This window comes from Meleagris gallopavo, chromosome 7 (assembly GCF_000146605.3).
Source record: "Meleagris gallopavo isolate NT-WF06-2002-E0010 breed Aviagen turkey brand Nicholas breeding stock chromosome 7, Turkey_5.1, whole genome shotgun sequence".
NCBI classification, from domain to species: Eukaryota; Metazoa; Chordata; class Aves; order Galliformes; family Phasianidae; genus Meleagris; species Meleagris gallopavo.
The window spans coordinates 15,539,197-15,563,209 of NC_015017.2; positions in this window are offsets into that span (position 1 = coordinate 15,539,197).

A 24,013-nucleotide genomic window follows, 5' to 3' on the forward strand; every position below is an offset into this window, starting at 1 on the left:
AAAAGACAAAACTGAAAAATAAACAGTCGATTTGTCAAAACCAACCTACTTTGAAATATGTGCAACACAAACTGCAGAAACTGTGTGTTACAGAGGAAGACTGCTGAAAAGAAAAGGCTAGCTCTTATCACAGGCATCACTTAAGCCTATCTTTTATAGTGCCATAGGTACACACTCTACATACTTTACAGGGTTATAAAAAGTCCTGGTGGGTTTACAACCTACAACCATGTGCTTAAGTGCTTTGATGGATCAGGCCCCTAATAAGAACAAACTTGCAGTGAGATGAGGTTAGAATGGCATCTAGGGAGGACTGACGGGGGGGTCACTAAACGTGAAGCAGTGGCATTGCACATAGGTACACTCTGAGTGAGGGAAGGTCTCTGCCCCGGATACGTGCATCTGGAGGGCAGTCATGGTAAGACACAGTGTATTCCAGGGTCTCATGGCACATCTTTTTCTTCCAAGTATCTTTTTGCTATTGAACAGTGTAAAAGAGTTTCACTTGATTCTTATTCCAAAGAATGGCACATGATTTCACAGAAGCAGGCAAAAATTTAGCTAAATTAAAATAAAAGATATTTTATGAATGATAACCAGTAGGGGAAATTCACATAGTGAATGGAGAGCAGAAAGAAAACAGATTTAATATCTCTTTGCCAGCAGAGCACTGTATCTTCAAACCTTAATTAAACTAAATGCATGACTGAATTAAATATATTGTTCTGAGTGATCCTCCAGGTCAATGAAATTATTAACTGATTGATCTGCAAAGTAGGACAGGTGATGAATCAACCCAAATTTACTCAGTTTTCACCCCACCCCTACAGTGTAATTTGTTCTCGACAAACTGCATAAGTAGATAAAAATGGATAAGTCATTCGGCTGATAGCCTGCAAAAGTGTTCCTTCCCTATGTACTGATAGTGCCTAGGTGTTTTGTAGATTAATGCCAGGCCCTTTATTCATTTATATTCTTGGTATATTGGGGAGGGGTGTGTAAATGGCTGCAAGAAAATAAGTAGATTGCCTAAGTTTTGTGAAGGTAACCTAAACTGTCAACTGTGAATAAGGGGGCGCTTATAGGGTGAGTGTCCTGGATTTGCCCATACCACAGGTCAAGATCCTCTTCAGTCAGTCCCTGTTCAGAGGGGCTTTCAGAGGTTCAAATTTTGTATGATTATACTTTTAATAGTGAATCCACCCAGAAAGAAAATCAAACAAACTCCCGCACCAAATAATCCTACACGATCTGAAAGGACAATACACACAACTGATAGCTAAATCTGTATTTGCTGTATTTTCATTGCTTTTATGCTAGCCACAATTATGCTTCTGTAATAAAATAGGAGGTGAAAGAAAAGATATAGCAATGCCTGATGCCATAAATAATGCATGAGTGGCTGTCTGAAACAGTGAAAAACAGTTAACAAACAGGCCAGTTTTGTGAAATGTAGTCCTGTAATGTTGCCAAAGACAACGTCTGCCTAGATTATCTCTGTTGTGAGGGCTGGCTGTGTAAACTAAAGTAACCTGGGGACACGTTAAATTGTCCTCTTGAAGGTCTTAAAAAATGTTCAAATGCTTTAAACCATAAATCAGCATCTTTTGATCACTTATTCCCCTACTTTCTTGGTTTCTGAGTCAGTCAGATTTCAAAAGCTACGTGAAAATGAAGAACTTTTAAGTAAGGAGGAGGCCAGAAATGATGTCTTTTGTGAGTTTTGTTCTTGCTTGCGAATTGACACAAAATGACAGTTAATTAGGGAGAATGGTAGATTGCAACTCTAGTGGTGTCATTCTCTAAATTGAGGCTTAAGGCCACTGAGGTCACTAATGATTTCAGATTTATTTTCAAAATGCCAAAATGATTTAAGAATCTTGTGTTTTATTTTCAAAAGTGTCACTCTCCTCCTATGAGATTTAGGTTCCTGGGTCTTTTTTGAGAAAATACATGTACACTTTACTGCATTTGGGGGTATGTGAATGTACATTTGATATGTTTGAGGAAAAGTGAATTTAGCTGCAAAAACATCTAAATATTTTACTCTACTCTTGAGCCATATGTGTACAGAGAGAGAGAGAGAGAGACCACTTCTTTGAATCTCAGACAGGACAACCATATTCATAACAGCAGTTAGACTGTCCCATGGTCTCTGAGTTACTTCATGGAGAATTTAGAAGTATACCATTGAAAGAAGGCTTAAAAGTTTACTCACTCCTACCTTTTGCTTTGCTTATGTCTCAGGCTGAATATATAAATACAGCATGGTTTTTTGCTTCTAATTTTCTGTTTCTCTGCTGTTAGGCCATAGGCTTTCAAACACTTCTTGTGCATTTAACAGTTAAGTCAGAAACAAAACAGAAGTGTGCTGTTTTTTGTGGGCAACTCATGAAAACTGATCTAACACTAGTAAGGGTTTCAGAAACTGGTGCTGCTCCTTGGTGTGTGTACATAAACTGCCTCTTGGTGAAAAGGGCTGTGTGACATTTAGTTAAATGAGATAGATTGCATTAGATTATATAGATTCAATTAAATCATCTGTTATTCTGAAAGCAATGAATTCACACTGTTCATTAAGAATGTGAAAAACTGATGTTGTATCTGCCTTCCTTTATAACTTGCTCTGTTATAGTCTAGCAGAACACAGTGAGCTGTAGCATAGTACATTGGTTTGGATTACATCAAATGCTAAAATTAATCTCTATTCTGTTCTCCTATGGATATGTAAGACCTTCTGCAGCGTTGTTGCAAATGCCAGAATGCTAAGGAGGCAAACTTGTTTTGTTGGTTTTCCGTAATTACCATCCTTCTTTACATGTACATGGAAAATAATTTGAAGGAAAATTCTTGTTCTGTCGACTGTCAGACACAATCTTTCAGAAACTGGGAAAGACCTAAACAGTCACTGTCTCGTTCCAGTCCAAATTGCTTTGATTAGTTGTCCAATATGCCAGCTTGAGGACCAGAAGGAGCAAACAATTCTGACTTAGTCTTCATCCCCCATAATACTGGTAGTACCAGGGCAGATTCAAGTCTATGAAGCTGCACTGGGGGGAGAATCAGGGAAAGGCCTTGATTTTATTCTTGCAGCAAGCTGACCAGGGCCAGAAATTACTTCCCAGCTTGCATCTTGGATTCTTTTATAGTCATGCAAGCATTCCAAAGGTACCCATTGTCACAAAGAAAATATGTAGTTCTGTTTTGTATGATCCAAAATCATCTTTCCTATCCAGTAGACAATTTTTTTCCTGAATGTATAAATGGACTAAAATAATCTATAGTGGGATTTTATGAGACATTTAAAGGAGAAATCTCTCTTCTGTTTGCTGTTCAGAGTCATGTAAGATCCTTCTGGGGGACTGCAATAGTATGCATTTGTCTGTTGTAGGTGATTTTGTAATGCATAGAGTCCAACTAGCGTCTGCTCGGAGGCATAGCCTGAGTCTCAGAAATAAGTGTTTCATTACACTGTAGATAAAATAATTGCTAGTGCCTTGATAAGGATGATGATTGTAGCTGTGACTGAGCACACTGGTGGTGGCTCTTTATTAAGCCGTAAGACAGCACACTAATTCCTCTTCAATCTTGGATAAACTCTACACTTATTTTCTAGTGATGATAACAACCATTGAGCTCTTGTGGCATTTCAGTGTCATACTACAAATAGGAAACCAATTAACTCTTTGCTTTGATGGCAGTATTTAATTCTGTATTATTAATTTAAACCTTACTGACTGTGGCTTGCCACACACAGTTAGCTTTAAGACGCATGCTGAATCAGGCTCCAAGAAGTACACAGGCTGAGTTCCTTAATATTCGCAGCTTTAATGTAGTCAATTAAAGTGTGATCAAATGATAAATCACATTTGTGCATTTTGTTTGCTTTTCTAGGAAAAATGGCAACAGCTTGAATTTATGAGTTAGATGATCCTTCTAGGGATTAGTTAAATCTGAGTCTTGAAATCAAAACTTGACCACACTTTTAGAGCAATAAATATAAACTATTTATCTATCTTCCTCCTTTTCTTTTGTCTTTATTTTTTAACGCAGTTCCTTAGAATAAATACTCAATATAGTAAAATAGAACTCTGATGTTTAGAGCCCTGGTATATATCAAATCTTACTGCCTTTTCATATACAGTGAAGTGCAGCAATCATTCTGTGGTGTCAAAAACTGTTTGGGCTGTAAGACAGATGGGACTTTCAAAATGAAATGTACCTATGACTGTTTGCTACTATATATATAAAACGTCTCATTTAGTCTCATCTGTGATTTTCCAAGAGGAAAATGTTACCACAAGTAATTTATCTCAGTCCCACAGGTTCGGATCATTGAATGACCACCTCCAAACAAGTCTAGCAATTGCATTTCTGTTTTTTGATTTTTTTTCCTCTGATTTGTTGTGAACATCTTTTATTCTCTCACTTCTCAAAATGAGCAAAAAAAAGTTAAAATAACTATATTATAACACAGAATCAAACAAATATTTCCTCTTTCTTCCAAGTTCTCTTAGTGGAGTACTTTATTTTCAGACCTCAGTTTAGCTAGTCATGGCCGTATGTGACTTGAAACTTTTCAGAGCTATTCATTACAAACTTGGATTCTGTCTCTGGGGATATTCACCTGAGGAGTGAGTCTTCTGTATCCCTTGATACAGCAACACCAGGAAGTAACTTCACTGTTAATTCCCTTTGTAAAGGAGATAAGCAAAGATAAGAGTTTTATGTCTAAGACACTGAAAAAGGAGATTTTAGAAAAAAATGACTTTTTTCTTCCTCTTATGTAACAGTCAAGTATTTTTGCAATAATAAGGACTAGATGAAATGAAATAGTTATTGAAGATTTAATTCTATTTTCACTGGAGCAGAAAAATGATGAAGTTAAATTCTTTTTGTGTGTACTGATTCATTTCACAACTGTTCACTTTCTGATCTTCTGCAGAGGATAAGGATGACATGCCCTCACCATGAGGGTGGAAGAGGGTCTAACTGTAAAAATATCCTTGCTATTACTGACATTAAAATGTTTTTGGAAAATATCTAAGGGAAAAAGAGCTGTAGTCCCCAAGAGCTAATGAAGAAACATGCCCTACTGTTGATTTCCAGTTGGCAGCCCCAGCTACTTCTGCTGACAGAAAGCTGCACTGCAGTTCCAGCAGGGAACCAACCCTCGAACCATGCAGCAGGGCACATTCAGGATGAAGAATTGCTCTGAGAGCCCGGGGTGAAGAGTGGGATGTTGAGAGCTGTGGTTCAGGTCTGGCAGAAATAGACTGGGACAAACCTACCAGCAAGGCCAGTTGTAGAGGACTGAAGATGAAATGACAAGCCAAAGCAGCAGGGGATAAAACAATTTTTAAATGACACTTTCCAGTGGTAGGGAAATAGAAAGTTCTCAAACGGTGTTTAAAAGATTTGTTTACTTCTTTATTCTGTGAGTTTCTCTTTGTGCTGTTCTGGAAATGTGTATTTTACAACACTTAAGCCACAAGCAAACTTCCCAAGAATGAACATAATTTCAGGCCAGATTAGTGAATATCTGGCTTGAGGAAGCATTGTCATACAGAAACACTGACTGCTTAATGTCATGATGACCTTCCTCTAGGCTGTTTCTCTCTGGCTCCTGAGCTGCACTCCTTTTTCTTTGCCTTTGAGCGCATGGCCCCAGTGCTGTGCCCACCATGAAGTGCAATTCATTATAGGCCAAGGTCACGTTTTTGCAGAGGTCATAGGGTCACTAGAATTCACCTTTCTTTGTAGTCTCATGTCATTTCTCTCCTGGCATGGAAAAAGTAATTAGCTTTCCCTGTATATACTCCCATACTGAGAACAGTGTTCTTCATTTCCTTTGAGAGGAAGGGTGCTGCTTCCTTTCTTTACTGGGTGAAATCAGCAAATGAGAATCATTACTGGGTTCATTCAGTATATTTGTCAGGAGATATTTTAGTTGTTTTTGTTGTTGTTTTTTAAGTGAAGGGAAATTCCATTCATGGGACATTGCCTTACAAATGCTCAATCTGGAGTTCAGAGGGAAAATGAAGCTGAAAGTGATGGCTTTCAGCATCTGAGATGGGAGCCTTTTTAAGGCCAGATTCTGTAAGTAGAGGGGCAATGAGCAGTTCCACTTATTTTTGTGTAAATGTGTTTATATAGAAAGACATAGATCAAGGCTAAAGCCTTTTCCACTGAAGATATTATCCAGACTTCTTTCCCTTCTTCTTTTGGACCTTCTGTTCCAACCAAGCCATCTATCTTTCGTTGCCATCTCAGCCTTCTACAGACTGTATGAATTTTGGAAATGAAAATTCACATTTTTCCCAACTCTACTCTTTATTCTAGGTCTTATCTGAAGTGTTCTGCTCTATGAAAATGATAATGAGAATGTTCCTACACATAAGGAAGATATGATTTAGCAGAGGGTTGTTATAGTTAGGGTACTATGGTTAGGCTGCGGTTGGACTTGATGATCCTTGAGGTCCCTTCCAAACTGAGTAATTCTATGATTCTATGATAAGCATTAAATACAGGCTGTTCATTAATCAACTACTTATCTTTTTTAACTTTATGGTGTGACTAAACCACTCTATAGTATTAACAGACTACTGGCAGAGAAAGTTTCTCTCATACAGACGTCTCTTCGTTCTTTACTGGAATAATGTGAGAATTTCCAAATCAGTGCACATGGAGACAAACATCAGAAGTTGTTAGCAGCATGTCCTTGGCAAAAAATATCAGGAATGATCAGGAATTATGTCTCTTGCCTTCCTTATTTACTGGAGACGGTCTTTACTAAAGTGATACTGCATATAATAAAGACAAATTTGCATCACTGAAGAGTATTAAAAGTTTAATCATACATTTAGGATGAAAGGAGTGGAATCTATATTGCTGTGTTAAGGTAACAGCACTTATGGATTTGTTCTTGCACTGTCATATCTTCTGTAATTTGAACAGTGCTACAGATTTTCCACATTTAAAAGTGATGTTTTCTTTCACTGATCAGAAGGCTATAAGTTCCCATTTCAACTACTACTTGTTTTTTGAGACATGGCTATTAGATTCTTTGAGGGATGGCCAGGCTACGATGCATCCTCAGCTCTTACTGAGAAACGCAATTGTCATTGGCCAAAATTCTTATCTCAGTTACTCCACTAAATTTACTTAATTTCTTTGAATAGAATTGTCAGAGCAGAACTGATCATGTTTACTGTTCATGTTATTATCTCAGGGCTTATAAATGCTCTAGTCGAGAAGCTTGGTGCTTGTTAGTGCACTGCTGGCATAACCCCTGGTTCACAGCAGCATAATATCAAAATATTCAGTGAAGCAGACAACTACATCTGCACTAAATTTCTTACCTCCCTGTGTAAAATCAATGAGACTACTTGCACAGCAAATTTGGGTAAATGCTATTTTGCCCAAAGTTGGCCGGGGATTAGTGGCTTTGCAGGTGAGAATGGTGATGAGATGATGCAGATGTATGAGATGACAATTAGGTCCCTGTAATGACTCCTACGTAAAAGGCTGCATTGACATTCTACATAGTCTAGAAGAATGAGCAGAGTAGAACTACAACAGTATGTGCTTGTAGGTGTGCAAAAGTACATTTCAAGAACATTTAATGAAGTCAGTGCAGTATAAAAGCATCTTTGCTACATTTTGTCTGAACTGTGAATTGCATTGACTACTGAAGATCTATGTGGAAAAATGAAAATCAAGAAGCAATATACTGAGAATTGTTACCTTTATTAATCTGAGATCTATTATTTCTGATCCAGATATAACCAGCCTTCTGAGGGCTGAAAGTAATTACATTTCTATAACTCACCAGGAAGCAGAACTGTGTACTCCTTTCTGCAATGCTTAAAATTGATATTTTGCTTATAAATATACTGAAAAGATACATGTAACCTTTAGACTTGTAGAAGAGCTAGGGATGAGAAAGGAGGCTTCCCCAGTGTAATTTAAAGATATGTAAGAACTGCTCAAAATAAATGGGTCCTTGATAATCATTGAGCCTGCTGCTCATCTTGGCAGAACTGCTTGATTCTTCTCTTCTGCTTGGAACACGGGGCACAGACTAGGGGGCATTTGTCAGACTGTGGGCAGTAAGGGCATTTTCACTGCCAAAATCAGACTAGTTAAGGACAAATTTAGGCATGTTTCCCTTCCTGCATAATTACATTTATTTCAGTGAGGAAGAGTTGTGCACTGAAACACTACTTCGCATTAACAAGAAGAGTGGAACCTGACTTTACGGATCCTGTTTTTTAATAGAGCTACTTAATTTTGCTTTATCCAACCTTTTTTAAAAAAAAAAATCTGACAGCTGTGCTCTGCCTTATATGTCTTTCAAAAGGCAGAGTGCTAAGCTAGCCAAAGACTATGCTTCACAAATCTGACATGTTCAAACTATCCGCATCAGAAGATAACTTTTTTATCTTCAATTTATTCTGAAAAAAAGACTCTAGGGGGTTTATTTCAAAAAATGAAAAATGGGCCAGCAGAAATGGTGGTGTACAGCTCCTATTTATCTGCTTTACAGCTATCAGTTTGATTGCTAGAGTAGCACTGGAGAAACTAGATGCTTTCTTGAACGTGGTATAACAAACATTCTATTAATACAAAGTGAAAATAAGTTAAAAGTAGAAAGATAAGCCTGAGATGCCAGACATTTCATTTTATGGACAGTAAAAGATTTGGCTCATGAGATCTCTTCAATTTAACTGCAGAGGATGCTGCTCCTGCAGCAGGGGAAGCAGAGTGGGCACAAGTCGCTTTATCTCCCACCTAGGTGTGTGAGTGCAGCCTGCAGCTGATTCGGGCGTGCATCCATGTGGCTGGCTGGGCACAGTGGGGCTGAGGAGGGCCCACAGAGCTCGCTGCAGCCCTGGCAGGGGTCGGGGCTAAAGGACAGCCTCTGTGCACACAGGAGTGCTCTCGCTTTTCCTCAGCTTCCTCGGGCTAAATTGAATACCATTTCTAATGGACTGTTACCTGAATTATCTCATAAAAAATTCAACGTGTTCTAGGCACCAGAAGCACAATTAAAAAGTCTTCTCTAATAGGAAATCAGGTATTTTTAACAGCCCATTTCTTTGATCACAACAATTAATTTAACCGCTGCTGTCTGCTTCACATGGGCTGTGATCACTGAAGCTGTTCTATTTTCCGAGCAAAATGAGAAGTGCACAGAGGTACCTCTGATTCTGTTACAGACACATTGGAACAGCTTGGGGAGAATTCAAAATGATCAAATTACAAACCAGCAATAACAGGATAAAGAAACGCGTTTGATGCGTTATTGCAGCTAAGTGAGAGCAAGAGCAGTCATTAGAAGACATGTGTAACCTGTCCTGCTATGGCTTTTAGAGAAATCAAAGATCACTTGAAGTTCAAAAGACTTCTACTTGTTTTTTGACATTATTTTTTTCCAATACTAGTTTTTAAGGGATTGCCATCAGGAATAATCAGTGGCAATATAAACAAACTCTAAAAGCAGCAAGAAAAACAAGACTTTTATGATACCTGAAAATTTCTCCTTTGTGGGAGAAAATCTAGACTGCACACATGGTGCCTTCAGGACACCAACTGAGAATAAAGCTGCTTTCAGAGGCAGTAAGTGATTTCATTCTATTAATGTCCAGGTGATTTGTGATGCCCATTACAGCATCACTAATGTGATGGCAAACATTTCCTGGGCATGCCATGTTTCCAGTGTTCTGCAGAACATAGTCAGCTCAAGTGCTTGTACAGTGCCTGATTGGAAAAGACAGCCCCTGGGGTTCATTCTTTTCATCAGTCAAATACTAATTCTGAAGCAAAAGGGGATCTTTTCATTTCCTAAGATGTTGAAATAAACCTGGTGTAAGGGTGCAGAATGACAGAGTAAAAAAGCCTACAAAGCAGGTGTATACAAGTCAGTGGGAACAGTCGCAGAAAATTTCCATATACTATTCTTTTCACATAATCATTGTCATACATTTCTTCCTTATCCTTCCTTGTTGAAAAATCAAGTAAATATTTAGGTTTTATATATGTGTATATATATATATATATACATATGTCACCATTTAATTATGTTAGGAAAGGCAAGAGTAAAATAATGTGACAGACATACTTTGGTAAAAGGAGGTAAAAGTAATGAATATACAGATTATATGCACAGCCTTCTAGGATGTCACTGAACCATTGTCCTCCTCCAGGGCAAGTGATTCCAATTTCTGTTTAAAACTGAATAATGCACATGGCTAACCAGTCAAAGTGCACATATTGCTCCCCGTCATGCTCACTGGAGAGAACAAGGGAGGTATGCCCTGTGGGACTGGATGGAGGCAGCTGGCTCCCTGAACCACTGCCTTCTCCATGAGCCCCAGCTCTGGGGAGTGCTGGAGACCACACGTGGCTGCACCCCATTGCTATCCATCAGCAACAGGAGCCTGGGCATGGGCACTGTGTGGCTCAGCCTCTTCACACGCAATAGAGTTAACACAAAGAAGAGTGGCATGGCATCTACTTGAGAAAATGGCTGTGTGTATGTTGGCTTGTGGTGGTGTTTCAGCTCCTGAAAGAACAGAAGAGGCTGAAAAGCCTGATGGCACAGATGGGACAGACAGATCCTTCATGTCTGCCTGTGATGCACAGAACTGACTGAGAAGGTCCAGGTTTTTAGAAGGAATATACAGTAATGGCTACCTGGAGGGGTCAGTGCATTGAGTTTCCTGGTGTTTGTTTCTCAGGCATTAGGGCAGCAGAGTAGGCTGCAAGTGCAGATGAGACATGGACTTAGTGATCCAGTGAACGGAGCTCTGGAGTACCATGAGAACAGGGAAAGGGATGAGCACAACTGTGGCTCACTGAACACTCCTGCTAGTCACTGTCTTTCTCCCACTGCTTTTCGCTATGCTCACTTCAAACTAGCAAAGTAAGATCTGTTTCATCTTTTTAGTGGTGTAACAGATGTAGCTATTGAGGAACTGGAGTAATTGTCTAAAAGAATATGATTTTAGAATGAAAATATTATCACTTTATAAACCGTCAAGATTTGAATTCTATGTAAACCAAGAGAAACTTTAAAAAGGATGATAGGGCAAAATCAATATTGATTATTAGGAGTAAAAGTGCTATAATTGAGGCCATAAAACCTTTTAAGATACAGCTAAAATTTTCCAGTAAAACTACAATAAATTATTCCTAAAGAAGCAGAATATTTGCATGGAATTCAATGTCATTATAGCATAGCCTGTTTAATGAAGAGTATCACTAATTCTGCCATGAAGACTACTATAAGAAAAAGATTAGCAGAGTTATTTTGGCAACTTACCTTTTTCTACTAATATTTCATTGCATTCTACAAGAATCTAGTTTAAAAATCTCAACATGCTTTTAAGCAATGTTTTCATTGCTGCTTGTTTTTCTGCTTCTTGAACCTTTCAAATCTGACTTATTAGCTCCCTTATTATAGCTCAGCAAGAGCAAGCCCTTTTAATTTATGGAGGGCCCTAATTTTTATAATCTGATATCAGTACAGGCTGTAAATCTTTTTAATGATAAAATAAATGGAAATCTAACATGGCATTTTTGTCATCACTTCTTTAATAGTTTCTATCTCATTTTTTTTAGAGTTGTGATAAGTAGAGTTATGTAAAGGAATAAAATCAAATAATATTTTGAATCCACATTTACAGTGTTTGGGAGGTGACTTACTCATACATTAAACCATGTCTACCTCAAATGACTTGGAGGTTGTGGATTGCACATATCTATGTGCAGATAACGCATACTTGTTCTGTGCTGTTCAGTGGAAGAATGTCCCAGAACTTTTAACTGCTATTAAATGAGGGAGCAGCCATAACTAAAACTAAGTAACTTCACAACTAACCAGTGATAGAATGAGAGGTAATGGCCTTAAGCTGCACCATGGAAGGTTCAGGTTGGATATTAGGAAAAATTTCTTCTCCAAGAGTGGTGAGGTGTTGGAAAAGTGGTTGAGTTGCCATCCCTGAAAGTGTTCAAGAAAAGGGTAGATGTGGCACTGAGAGACATGGTCTAAAGCAATCATAGGCATGGGTTGATGGTTCACCTAGATTGTCTTAACGGTCTTTCCAACTTCAATGGTTTTATGGTTTTATTTGGTTTTATTATGGTTTCTCTAACATGAAGTGATTGCTTCCACAAACACAGACTACTTCATTATACTTTCTTCAAGACTAAATAATGCAAAATCAGATCTTCCTGATAGGGAGGGGAAATCATCCAGAAACTGAAGGTAAAGGAGAGCACAATATCCTGATGGTTCAGTGAGGCTTCCTCCTGCAAATTGACCATGGATTCATTAGGCATACCTGTGAGTTTGTGTGTGAAACGGAGGGCTTTGCTTTTAACCTAGGAAGCCTCCTGAGACCCATGCACCTGAAAGCCTGCACCTCCCACTTTTGTGCCAGTAAAAACCAGCAAAAGGTCTCCTCTATAGAGGAGAAGAGGCCACAGGCTGAGCTGAGCGGCTTCCAAACACTCACCTCTATGTCTTGTCTGCAGGTGCTCAGTTCTGATGGGCTTCAGGGGATAAGCAAAACTCTTTTCTTCAGAGTGAGCTGTTGATGTAGATGAACTGCTAGTTTTGTTGTCATGAATTATCTCACTTTGACAAGCTGTACCTACAAATATTACTTGATGCAGGCTTGTTATGGTATCTAGATCACATGATTTACATTTACATTCATTTCATTGAATTCCACTGTGCAAAAGTAATTGTCACAGTGGTTGGTTTATGTCACATTAAACTTCAGATGTGTAAGAGTCCCCTGAAGGAGCATTTTTAGTATGATGTGATGTGTAAAGGAATTCCCTTTAGGCTCAGCCAAAGAACTGGGCTGCTTTACGGTGGTATTTGCCCTCTGCTCAATAGGGTGTCTGCTTGTGCAGAAGGCCAAACAAGCCTAGCTATGATGTCCCACGTCAACTGGAAGACCTTACAGTACACCCATGTAAGCCTTTCCTTGTATGCTACAGGAGCAGCACTCATCCAGTGGTACAGATTGCTCCCCATGATGAGCAGCTACTGCCCAGATGTGCAGAACAATGTGGGAAAGGAGATGCTCATCACCTTAAGGCACGAGCTCCACAAGAATCATCTGTTTGACTTAACAGTGACATTTGTGAGAAAAAGGTCTTTGTCTGAACACAGGGCCTTCCTGCAGAGGGGTCTGTGCTTGGGATTTTCTCACCACAGCATGCTGAGACCAGGGAATTTTTCACATTGGGTTCTTGTGGTTTCACACCGAGAGGTTTGAGCCTAACATGGTTCAGGAAAGAAGCCAGGATGGGAAACTGGTGGGTGGGTTTCATTAAATTAATTGGTGGTAAGACAGCCTTCTGCTCTGCAGCTCCCACCATCTGGAACAGCCTTTCTTTCTCTCTCTACCTCATTGACTCTCAATCTGATTTCAAATCTCAGCTGAAAACATCTCTCTTCTTCTGTGTGTTATACCCTGCAATTTCTCTTTCCTGTTATTATTTCTTATTTAACTCTAACGTGCTTTCAACTGGAGCATTAGAGTTACCATGCAGCATTCAGTGACACAGTGCTGTTATCCTGATCTGCATCAGACCAAGCAGCAGCACAAAACGTTTTCCCCCCAGAATGTTAATAGATTTAAATTACCCACACGCATGTCAATCATGTCATTCAAAGTGTACGTTTCAATTGTTGCTTTAATGAATGATTTCGTGAGAAGCTTTTATTACTTTTACTTGCAGTATCTTCTATCTTTCCTCAAGCAGTTGCCTTAAAGAAATTAGAAACTATTCTGAGTGTTAAAAAATCCAGGCGCTATTGGATTTTTGTGTCTCTTGTTTATAACAATGTATTTCTACTATGATGAAAAATATGGCTGTAGGCCACGCACATATCCCAAAATAGCATTAGTCTGAAGAATTCAGATTTCTTGGACTACAGATCCTGTAGGCTTCAGCAATCGCTATAAAAGTAACCTTACAAAGAGGGCTAAGCAATGCATGTGCGGATGATGATGTTCCTTATAACTACAGAACTTTTCAACCAGAACACATGGGAACTGTGGGTAGAGAGAAGAGGTAAGCCCAGACAAGTATTCATATTGTGCCTCATAATAAATCAACTGTCTCACATTAAATCAAGGTATATGTTGGAAGGCAACTTGAAACAGCCACTAAAACTGAAATTATATGATTTTGGTATTAAAAAAAGCAAGGGCTGAGATTATAGAACTGTTCTTTGCCGTTCAGACAGGCCCAAATCCTGAATGGTGATTATCTGACCAAGTGACATCTCTCTGGCTGGGATTAGCTGCTACATGGCAGTCAGAGCCTCAAGTTTATAAGGGAGAAGTAATATTTTATTAGGGTGATGGCCACCACTGAGAAGGACAAAAAAGACAGTCTTATAAGTGAATAAACTCTCCTTCCAGTCTAAAATCGAAGCTGTAAATGTCAAGGAGCAATAACCCATACTACCGCCACTGTGCTTTTTTCTTGGGAAACTCATGTCCTCTTACGAGACTATCGCTATAGACACCATGGTGTAGGGGTGGCTTCACTGTTTTTCCTTTTCCTTGTTAGCAGTCTCCCTTCCCACAGTGTATGACAATCTTTTGTAACTGTAATTTTGTGGGTGACAGCAAGTATTCACACTTCACCTATTTTAAATCTACCACACAACTGAGTAACTCAATTTAAGCTAAGGTCTTCTCCCTCGAAAGCAAGGACAATATTTAATGGCTTCTGTAATAACATCCATGAAATTAAGATTTAGTTTAGAACAAAGTGTGTGTGTGCAAAGCCAGTTGGTTTCCTCATCTCCCAGAGATAGTGGTAGCTTCTAGGTAGAAGGCCTTCCTTGAAAGTGTCAAGGTTTATGCGTTTATTACTAAATGGGCCTTGAACAGATGTTAGGACATTTTGTTATTTCTGTACAAAGTAGTCTTTGTGCAAGACCTGTGAATGTGTTTCCTAATCTGGGATTGTCCCAAGCAGTTCAGGACATGTGGTAGGGTAATGTGCAGTGGACTGAAATCACTGATCATAAACCATCTTGAAAAGAAAAATATGTGTGTTTATTGCCAGAGATTACTCAGAGTAAAAAACCTGTTTTAAATCAAGAACTGGAGCCATTTCAAATCTTTAAACTAGCTTTGTTTTAGCCTGGAAATTAGCACTGCTTTTAAATCTCAAGCATCAAATTTAGCCTTCTTTATAAATGAAGTAGCATAGTAATTGAAGTATAACATCATTTATTTACTTTTTGAACATCACTATTGACTGTATAGGATTATCCTCCTATATTATATACTTACTTCTTCAACAAGTAATTAAAACATACTAACAACAATTGGGGGCCTAATCCTACATATTCCCTGCTCTCCTTGAGATGATTCAAACAGGAATTGAGTGCTCTGCCTTGCTAAGCTTCAGAGTCCATTTGCTACAATTTTCTTCTCTGCTCTTCTCTTGAACCTTCTATCTGCAGTACGTGAAAAAAAAAATTAAAAAAGGAATTCAACATCTAGATGATCACCTTTGAAGTGCAGTCGTCTTAGATGATAGCTATTCTTCAAAAAAATTGCTGTCTGAACTCTTGAATTATTTCTAAGCACATCATTTAGATCCTCCTTAGAAGCAATTGGATTTCTGAGAATATTGTACACCAATTAGCCTCCTGATCATCCCTGGTCAAGGAAACATTGCAAGTTGTATTTTATGGAGCATTATTTTAGCAATGTTTTGTCATGGTTGGTCATTTCCTAATACTTAGAAGTGCTTCAGTCAATAACTGTGGGGATATGTCTGCTGTAAAGAGACATCTGTTTACTCAATAGATCTTTTTATTTAATTTTTAATAGACCTTTTCTTATTTTGCATGACCATTTGTTGCTAATGTATTTATAATCATTACAGTAGCTGTAATTCATAACTAATGATTTTTTCTAGATCTATAAGTATTACTTATTAAAAGATAAAAAGTCAATATTTCTTGTAGCAGCCAAGAAATTACAAGAAAAGTCAGCTATTACAAAATGAAATAAATACATTTCACACCTGTACTGCAACAGATCAAAAAGATTAATCTAAAGACGCATTTTTTATACCAATGGATTTATATTATCTAGCTACTCAAATAATGGAGAATAGAATTTGACCCTTACTGTATTCTGTTTTGGCACACTTAAATTTTTGCACTGAATATTAAAAAAAACCATTAGATTTTAATCATTTAAAAAAATCTATAAAAATGAAGTTGATTTTATTGGTTTTATAAAACAGCTTGATACAGAAGAAGCTAGATTCTGCTGTCTGCTACCCTGATGTAGTGGTTAGAACAGTGGTCTGTAAGAAGATAGGGTATGAATTTTGCTGTCAATTACACATTTGTACATTTGGAGTAAGTCTAAGGAATTTAGTGCAATTTAAAACTGCAAATAAATACAGACTCAAAATCAATTTCTTCACTTACTTACCAAAACTGAGTTCAGGGTTCAACACGCACAGCACTTTTTCTATCTAAAGAATTCATAGCACTTTAGAAAGGTGAGTTAATATTACTCTCATTTAAAAAGCTAAGCAACTAGGACAGACAAGTATGTTGGACAGAATCCATGGCAGATGACTTGAAATTTAAATTCCTGTTTTTCCAGATCCGTAATTTGTCTCCTCATTCCCATATCTGAATTCTAAAAAAAATATTGTGAATATTAAGAGATACCTATCTATGGGTATGCTATCCTGCTTTTCTTAGCATAAGACTTTTTTCAGTGATTTTTATAGAAAAGGAGAATAAATCTGCGCCTAATTCATCCAAACAATCTTTTGGTTTTGTAGATACTACAGGATAAAGCCCTAGTAGTTTTTCCCAAGGTGCTGACCTCACAGCTGCTGGTTGGTCAGTGATGAACTACAGCCCAGGCTGGTAGTAGACTTAATTACCAGGCAGTTTGCAAGTGAATTTAATTTTGCCCTGAGTGAACAGGTACTCCTGAGCCCTATTCTGTCAGCAGAACCAACTAGAAGGCAGGCAGCTTGGTGGAAGCCTATTGGCTTGAAAGTCCAATGGGGGCTGCTTTGTCTTGCAATTCCTTCTCAGAATGTGGTCAGTTTTGCTTGAAAGCTGTCAGAAAAGGGTAGTCTCACAGTTGTTCCCAAACTGCTGTCAGTGAATGAGGCCAAGACCAGCCCTCTAAGCTACCAATCTGTGTGGTCATTCTGAGTCTACCTATCAGGAAGTCAGACACTAGTAAGGTACAAAACACAGCTCTGCAAGATGAGCAGCATTTGGAGATGAGCATTATAGTTTTGTCTATTAGTACCAATACATGTCAGCATGTAATAGTTTTTGTTTAAGTTAATTTCACTTGCTATATTTTGGTATTAGTTATTCCAGTAGGGTGCTAGTTTGATTATTCCCGCATTAAAGAGGACAGATGCAGAGATTATTCTGTTTTGTATTAAGCAAAACTGTAGAAAAGAAGGCTGCTGGGTGACATCATTGCAGCCTTTGAGTACCTAAAGGGAGCCTATAACCAGGAAGGGAGTCAACTCTTGAAAAGGATAGATAATAGCAGAACAAGGGGAAATGGTTTTAAGTTGAAGGAGGGAAGATTTAGGTTGGATGTCAGGGAAAGTTCTTTACTATGAGAGTGGTGAGGTGCTGGAACAGGCTGCCCAGCGAGGTTGTGGATGCTCCAACCCTGGGGGTGTTCAAGGCCAGGTTGGATGGGGCCCTGGGCAGCCTGGTCTAGTATTAAATGGGGAGGTTAATGGCCCTGCCTGTGGTGGGGGGGTTGGAGATTCATGATCCTTGAGGTCTCTTCCAACCCGGGCCATTCTGTGATTGTGTGATTCTGTAATGCAAATTCTGCAGTTCCTGGCCACTGTTAGTTAAGCTGTAGAGCAGCTACACAGGCATCTCCATAGTGATGTCTGAGTCACCCTCAGACAACTTATGTGCATCAGAAAATGCCTTTGTTCAAATCAACCTCGCGTATCAGCCTCTGTGAGCCTCTTCTCCACTAAGCGTCCATTGCTGGCCACCCACACAGATGGTCAGATAGCTCTGCCCATCACAGATCGTTATTAACAAATGTCTTTGTTAGCTGATTGGCCAAGACTATTTGTAGAACACAGCACCTCACTGCAGAGGAAATGTGTGAATTCTCACAGGTTCAGGGGGAGTTCTGCAACAGGTGGCTATTCAAACACACAGCAGTCTTGTAACATCCCACCATGACAAGCCTGCACTCAGTAGTTGACTATGCAGGAGAAGCAGACTTGCCTTCTGTATTATTTTAATGCATAATAATGGGTGAACTAGGAAATATACCCTAAGGTCTAATTCACTTACATCTTAGAAAATTGGAAAGAACCGATATTTATGAAATTATACCAAAATAACCATTGAATTAGTTAATAATTAATTCTTCAAGATAGGCAGCCATCATTCACTTGACCAATTGATTTAGCCATTCTTGCTTAAGATGAACAACCAATGTATGAAACAAAACAGGACACTGAACATGCCTGAAGACTGATTTATGCAAAGAGAGAGAAGGCTGATACAACCAGGAGGAGTAATGGCAGAGGCAGGGGCAGCAAATATCCAGAACTCTGCAGAAAAGGCCAAAAATGAACTTTCATTGGACTTTTTATTAATTCAGCCATTCTCACATCCTTTTGCATTTTGTCCCCAATCTTTTTTCTGCAGTTGATTTGCCCTGACCTGAAGAAAACTGTGTGTGCAAACCTTTATAACAACTTCATGATTCCCCCACGCTAGAAGTCAGGATAAGGATTAGCATCATTGGACATAGTGTTACTAAAGCCAAATGCAGCTCAGCTATTAGTTTCTTGCCAACATTAATCCACTAATTGAAATTTGCCTGAAAAATTGCTAAGTCATTACAAGAGACACATATGATTGACTGAAATGTAGTCATCCTACGGAAAAGCCCCAAACAGGTAAAAAGATTTTTTTGTCTTTGCTCAGCAGAAATGGGGAAGCAGAACATAGTTTCCTGAAGACAAGAAACCAGATGTAGCTCTTGGAAATAATTGGCTAATCTTGTGAGAATGAAAAATGATTTCAGAACTAAAACCATCCAACAAATATAAAATTGACATCTGAAGAGAGTGGCAATTTCAAGGATGCAAAAGCAAACTCTGAGTGAATAAATAAACAACTCAGTTGTAAAACCACAGAAAAGAATGGCAAAGTAAAACTCTGGAACATATGATATGATCTTGCTTCTTGCCTTTAAATTTGATGTAGACTTAAAAAAAACACAGTGGAACATGCAGCATGGGCTTTTGTTACTTTGCTATAGAAGTTATTACCTGACGTGCACTTATTCTATAGCAAGCCTAAGAAACTCAAAGTTAATTTCATTTAGTTATTGTTTGTTGTAAGGCTTATGAAAAAACATAATTCATCTCTAGACAATAACTAATTATTACTGATTACCGAGAAATAAGTCAACAAAGATATTTTCCTGTTTACATTCCTATCAGACTGTATCAAGGCCATCTGTATTCTCAAGTCCTTCATCCCGAGGGATAAATAATTTGTGTTGTTCATGGGTATACACATGCAAACATGTCATTTGGATTTGATGTGCATTTACGAAGCCAGACCTGAAGAAATTAAATGGAAAACAAATGTTAATGTACAGGAAGGAGAGCTTCAACGTGTAGTCGTAGCAGGTAGAAAAGCAAATACGCCTGTGAAATGATTATGCAGTACAGTTGCAGTGATTACATTGCATCAGAGTTTGTATTTGGGAACTGTTCTGGGTGTTACCATTTACAGTTGCTGCTGCTGTTTTTGCAAGTGCCCGCCACAAGAACGTGTGTGCATGTGCATGAGTGTGTTATTGTAAGAAGTATTTTGTTCATAGCAGTCACAAACTGCCCTTGCTGCAGAATTCAGATTTAGATCTGAGAAGGGAATGACCAGCTACAGAAATGGGACGTTAAACATTTCAGGGGTTGCTTATGCTTAAAGGTCTAAAGCTGGTAAAAAGGAATATGCTTGCTTTCTGTGCCCCACATTTGTGTCAGTAAGCAGACTGGTCTAATTTCCACTTCTTTCAGACTCCATTCTTTCAACCAATTTTGTCCTTCCCAGCAGGCTGGGACTCTCAAACTCCGAGCTCATTTCCTCTCTAACGCTGTTTTCACATCCCGCCCTTGTGCCTTTGCTCACATATTGCTGGATTGATGGCAGCAGTGATGTGGACGCTTTCTCGTGCAGCTCTGGCTTTTTTTTTTCCCTTTCCTTTCTGTAATTTTCCTGGCTTCAGAAATGGGTGGCTCAGGAAAAGGCAGGGCATGCTGGGGGACAGATGCGTGGAAAGAGAGGTTTCCTAGCAGGGCTGCAGAGCTGCCGGGGGGTGAGGCTCACCCCTCCGGCCCAGGCAAGAGCTGCAGCATCCCACAGCACTGAGGGCTCTCCCTGCTTCCTCTTAACCTTCGGAAATGACATTCCCATCCTGCCTGTCAGCAGAGGGCCAAGTCTTGACTCTGCAAAAGACACAGCAAAATAACCTTCGAGTGCAGTACTATTCCCTTTGCAAGAGTCAGACATGTAAGAAGCCACTGAAGGTTACTGTGCTTTCCTTTTATTTATTTTTGCATTGTCGTTGGCTTTACAGTGATCTTTTTTTTTCCTTTTTTTTTTCTTCTGTGTGTGTGTGTGTGTCTACATTTAATGTTTCAGAGTCTCCTGGGGTAATGGGATCTGCCATCTTTTGTCACTAGCCAGCACAAAACGATGGCTAATAAACTGCTCTGACTGGATTGGAGTCTGTCTGTGCTCATGCCTTGGTATACGACAGCCCCCAGTGCCCATGGGGATGTAGTCACAGCTCTACAGGAGCCAACAGAGCCGACTTGTTTTTATCTGCTGATCTTTAGTTTGATGACAGTGTTCATCTCTTAAATGAAATCACAGTGCCTGTAAAGCTTAGATAGGAAATGGCTAAATACGTCTTTTCACCACCACAGTACCTAAAATATAAGAGCCACGCTTGAGTTGTGCCTTACATGAGCTACATTATGTTAAAAACACACCTCATTCACATGGAGTGAAATACCCTTTTTAGTTGGTGGAGCAATACGGCTCGGTTGAGTAAAACCCCTAGGAGAGCTGGTGGAGATTATGTGTCCTGAAGAAGTAACAGGCTTGCTTGTGGCAGCAAGAGCGAGTGTGCTGATCACTGCAGAGCCTTGATTAATGGAGTGATTAAAGCAGCGAGGGTTAGTGCTCTGGCAGCTGGGGCATAGGAAATGGGCATGGAAACTACTGGGAGAGGGGAAATACACAGCTCCAGCATCACAGGGCGGACTTGCCCTAGCAAACACTTTGATGTTGGAGGTGGGGAAGGATGAAACACATCAGGCAAAAAGGAAAAAAAAAAAACATCCCACCCTCCCGTCTCCCCTCCCAGCCTTATGCTTATAAGGGAAAGCCCCTGACTTTTGGCTCACTTAGCAGAAGGCAATAAAGCTTCCTATTACGAGGCTTCCTCTGATGTATTGTAAGTGGTCTCAGGCTCCAGAAATCCGATCCCTTGGAACAAAAATTACAGTAGATGCAAATAGATTCTTTAGCCCAGCAGTGCTGCACAATGCCCTCCATGGGCCCAGGAAATCTTCTGATTTAGCCACAGCATTTATTCTTCATCTTTCCACTCTCTGACTCATTTCTTTTTCTTGGGTGATTCTCTCTTTTAAACAGAGATGAACCAAATTCAGGCTGTTTGAACCAAATTCAGCTTCCCCCAAAGCTATAGGCTGAAAGCCAACTTATTTCTTTGGGTCTCTTGCAATGGCAACAAACCTATGTGTGGCTGTTTGAGGGGGTCCTATTAAAGATAAGGATCACCTGCAGAGCTGGAACCTGCATCTGGAGTTAAAATTCTCAAGGCTCAAAGGGTTTAGATCAGATGTCTGGGAATGGAGCCCTTCTTCTTCATCTTAGACATCTGATCTAAAACAACTTCAAACTTGTAACTTCTTTCAGATTAACCTCAGCTGTGAGAAGCCTAGGGTATTCGCATTCTTGGCTTACCAGTGTGACTTGGCCATGCCTCACATAATCACAATTGATTAGAAATACTTTCTTTATTAACATTCAGCTCCCATCTAATGCACGAAGTTTAATAGCCAAGAATATACTTCGAAAAGGTACCTTGTATTTAATAAATGAATACCAAAATGGGGCATGAAAAGGGGAATAAAATTCCCCATCAGTCCACTAGAGGGAAGCTGCCACCAGATGACAGCTGCAACCCTTCAGCCCAGCCCAGCCCCAGCGCTGCCCTTGACGTGACAAAGCGGCGTTAACGGGCTTTCTCTTCTCCTGTTACCCACCGTGAGCTGTGAGCTCTCATTTCTAATTTAATAACCACAGCAAAAACGTCAAAATTCTGTAACGGCTCTCCTAGAGAAAGACTGGGAAATTAGCACCCAATAACAGTTTGCATCTGAAATTGCCAGACCTTTAAACAATAGACAAGTCACCACTAAACAATGGAATTCTAATATATAACCTGCATTAACAAGTTGAAGCCCCCTGATTTTATACCCCTGGTCTATTATTTAGTGGTATTGTGAGCTATGAACATTGATATGAATTGGATAGTTCATGTGCATTATGTGGAAAGCATCTACATTATATATAATGCATAAAGAAATCTACACAGCCTTCAGCATGCCAGCTGTTTCTGTTTATGACACTGAGTTATTCATGAAATCCAGGAAGACATTTTGTAGTAAAATATGCTACCTGCTTGCCTTTGAACTGCTGGAGCTGTCTGTCCAGCTAGCTAAATAATTAAGGGAGCAACGTGAAATTAAATATCACATTTCAATCCACCTTCTCCCTTCATCATTTCTTTCTTGTAAGAGGAGCCAGGAACTAGCGAAAAATATGACTCACAGGGGCTGTTTAGGTGTTGCTGTCGTACGTACAGAAGGTAAAGAGAATGATAATATGCTTCCTTGTCTGTAATAGTGTTCACTGTAGCAAACCTTTCTGCTTGTTACAGTAGAGTAAATGGGGTGTTTAATTTGGAATTCAGTGTAGTCTGGAGTCAAGGTGCAGCAGTTTTATTACAGAATACGATTTTATTGGAGGCTGAAGATTTAAACTCCACCATACATACATCTATAGTGGAGGTTCTTTGCAGATACAAGCTACATACACACACAGAGTACCTGTATGTTAAACACACCCTGTGATTTTTCAGTCTGAAGGAAGCAGGGAATTATGATATGTTTCTGCATTTTCTAGTGCTCTGAAAACCCCTGTTAAAATACAGCCTCCTTTCCTCCAGCCATCAAGAAAGGAAAACACACGCATGCATTCAAAAGGAGCAAGTGCTATTTTTCATTTCCTCTTTAGATTTTTGACAGTACCCGCAATGTCTCCAGTTCATGACCCCCAGAAAGAAGCTTTTGGTTTTGGAAAATGCTTTCTTTGTTTATCTTTTTTCCCAGCAAAGAGCAGCACACCCCCCAATGCTCCCCCCAAAAAGGTGTTTAGATCATGCAATCACTTCTCCTTTATTTAGTCTAAATCTTAAGATGGAAGGCTTTCAATGGAGTGATTTTCTAGCGAGGCCATAATATGATGTATATTTTTGGAAATCAAATTATTTAGAATTATGACCGTGTCATCAAAATAAGCCATTTTGAAATGCACTACTAGCTCTCCAAACAGATTGTGTGGGAAAAATTGGATAACACTTGGCTTGAGCGCTTAAAAGTCAGTAAAACCAAAACACCGGGGAGCATTTCATTTCATTTTTGTCCAAATACAAATCCATCTCCGTGCGCAGGGACTGCTGGGGGTCTCTCCGTGGGGCTGCCCGGCCCCGCAGCCGTCCCTGCACCGCGCCAGCCGGCAGGTGGTGCCCGCAGTTTGAGGACATCTGTCCACTCCCTTCCTTCCCCAAGATTTGGAGATAAATAACATCCGAGC